This window comes from Amblyomma maculatum, chromosome 2 (genome assembly GCF_055883805.1).
Source record: "Amblyomma maculatum isolate TAMU_Amacu chromosome 2, ASM5588380v1, whole genome shotgun sequence".
Lineage (NCBI taxonomy): Eukaryota > Metazoa > Arthropoda > Arachnida > Ixodida > Ixodidae > Amblyomma > Amblyomma maculatum.
The window spans coordinates 26,753,362-26,756,598 of NC_139345.1; positions in this window are offsets into that span (position 1 = coordinate 26,753,362).

Here is a 3,237-nt window from a genome sequence, read left to right on the forward strand (position 1 = left end):
ACTGAGTTCATTTGAAGAAAGGTGTGAATTCAGGCAGTCTGGAACCAGCGCTACTTATTTAGAATCTGCTTAGGTTAATATATGTGTGCATGCAAACTGTCCTAGGTCGTGGCTAATCATGGCAAAATTTCCAAGACATTCTTGTACCTCTTTGTTGAGTGTATAGCTCATTATGAATCTTTTTGTTTAGACTGCAATAATGATATAAACTGTTTCAGTGCTTGAGTTGAGGATGCTTCTTGCTGCACTGTACGCCAACAATTTCTGAAGCCGCAGGAAACCTGTCAAGCTGTTTCTTGACAAGCGTTTTGTCCGTGTGCCACGCATTTCTTTGCATGGAAGGCTGAATAGAATTTGAATTTGAAATAGCAGGATTCAGAAGTGTGTTTATAAACGCGTTATCGCACGTTCGAAATACAAAAAATTAGTCTATGAGAATTTTATTGGAAAATAGATGCTGGCCTTATATTTTCTTGGTGTGGCAATGTTCGTGGGGATCCTTTTGCCCGCTGCTGCAGAGCTGCTGTAGTCGAGTGAGTGTGCAGTGTACCTGTACAGCATTTACGTTGCTGGTGAGTGCTGTCTAGACATAAGCAGCAGCACAGAGGGGTTCCTCATAAAAAAATTCCGCAGTAAACATCTGCCATAACGTATTTCCATAAGGTTTCGAAATATCGGTGGCAAAATACCGATACTTCGTTCCCCGAAATCCCCGACCATAAGGCCATCTTCACAGCTTATCGCGCTACGTATTCTAACTTGTCGCCTAGAACTCGATATTCTTTATTCTTTTATTCTTTATTCAGAGGTTACCCCGCAGCACTCAACGGTGTTACAGCAGGAGGGTTACAACATAGAAAAAAAGACATCTTCAAAAAAAAAAAAAAAAGACATCTTGTCTAATAGACGTAATAAAAAAAGGAATTTGCGCAAGTAGCAGTCGTGGCATGACATTTTCGAATTTTAAAAGTGTGGTCAATGCGCCTAGATGTATAGTGTGGCTTTTTAAAATAGACGTCTCTGTTAATACTGGTTTTAAATAGAAATGTCAACTGAAGTCGTTCTAAGGAGAGGATTATCTTGAATAATTCATCCAAGATGATTAAACTGAGCAAAACAACTGGTAGATGTATAACCAGAATGCTTATTTGACAGTTATTCTCCTAAATAATTACCTAACAGCCGGGAAGCTCAACTAATTATAAAGAAGCGACAAGAATAAGGACGACGAATAAAGAAAATAAAAGAATTTCAAGAAATTGGCCTGATCTCAGTCCTATAGGCTGTGTATTGCTGGTGTAGGAGATCCTTATCTCTCTTTACCGAGTGCCTTTACCTTTACTCTTCATATTAAAACACAGTTGTCTTATTTTCTGTGCAATACCGAGTTATTATACAAAACATTGCATTTTTCTCGCCTACCTGTGATATATTAGCGAGGGTTCTGCCACCAGTTTTCTCTTCCTCTCTCTTCCCAATAGCTCACTCCATGTACGCTAAATGTTCTGGCTCTCAAACTTCCACCAAGCTCCAAACACAAATGCTCCCCCCCCCCCCTCTTGCTGATTACATTTTGATGCCTGTTCTACTCTCTACATCTTAGCATCTTCTTCGAGAAAAAGTATATGCCCGCATTTTTTCTTGAAATCCACCTTTCTCATAACGTAAAGAAATTGCTTGATGGCTTGACCTATTTTTTTTTTTTGCGCAAAAAAAAACAACAACAACACATTATTCGGTTATTGAGAAAATAGCAAGTGAAGGAACCGAAACACTTCACATTCAAAGCGCCCGGGACAAATGAGCGGGAGTGTCGTCACGCTCATGACGAATCTGCTGTGCAGCTCTCCTTATAATAAGAGGTTCAATTCCTAAACACCAGAAATGCAGCCAAAAACCGAAACTAGACTGTCGCTTCCGTAGCCGGTGGAGCTGTAGGTCTCACGGCGGTAAGGTACAAAAGTGCTAATGCAGGCCTCCTAGCCGATTATAAGACTGAGGCGAGGAGGAAACTGCTTCACCCGCCGTCTAGCGGGCACAACAGAGCGTGAATGCTACTGAGAGCTAGCGGTTCCGAAATTGCTCCGTACAGCGCCAAAGCCTAGCCCGAGGCCACAGAATCCGAGACGAAATACAGCGCTCGTGCCTGCGTCCGACGTTTCTATCGTCTAATCTCTCCTGTTTTATTTATGAGATTTTGTGCATTCGTGTCTACTCTCGCTGCGCCACTTTTATCGCATCCTGACTTTAATTGCACGCTGGAGGCAAAATAGATTTCGCCGATAAAGCGCATAAATTTGTCGTTTTCAGTCGGTGTGCGAACAATCAATTGATAACGCTCCGTGTACTTCGGTTTGGCCCAATTTTATGACTTATAGAACATTTGTTTCCGTTAAAACTTTTGTATTGGCTATCTCCTGACGCTAACCTATCAGTCTAGTCCCAGTTTGTTTTCAATATTAGTGTAAAATTAGCCTCTACGTTTCTGCCGCGCCGGCAGGTACCATCAACTTACAACTGTTATACACTTCCGTCTTGATATATGCTAGTAATGTTTTGAAATTCCCAAATTCCTTATTCCGTTTTATGAGCTCACCCCTTATAGTAAAATATGTTTGAGCACTTTTAGTCGAAGCTGTTAAATGACGTTAATAAAATCCGCGCCTTTTTGAGAGGGTTTCTTCTCACACGATGTTGTTTCTGAAAAGCCATTATTAGTGTATACAACCATCTTTTTCGCGTTACATTATTTCTCAGGAATTGAAATGTTGGCTTACAAATATTACATCCGCGTTAATTATATGTAGTCAGCTCTAAATGGTTCAGTTGAAAATTTTTTTAAATGTTGTAAATATATTGAAACTCGTTCGAGTGGAATTATTTGCCACATTTTATGCATAAATCCTCTGCTCTGTGCACACATACAATTAAAGTAAAATATCGAGAGTTCACCACATTATCAACACATTTTCGCAATTTAAAAACTGGTCACATCTTTGATGTTGACAGCCTTCAGTTTCTCATTATAATAGAGCCTCTTAAAATAAAAGAGAAAACGTGGTTACTTAATTTTGGTTTATTATTCGTAGAATCGTTGTCCTCCTATCAAGAACATTGTCATCTTAGTGCAATCTACCTGTACAAGCTGCACTGACGTAACTCTGGCCGGCTTAGAAATAAAATGTTGTAAACGGCAAAAAACAACAACAACAATCGTTATACAGGGGTTCTAACTAG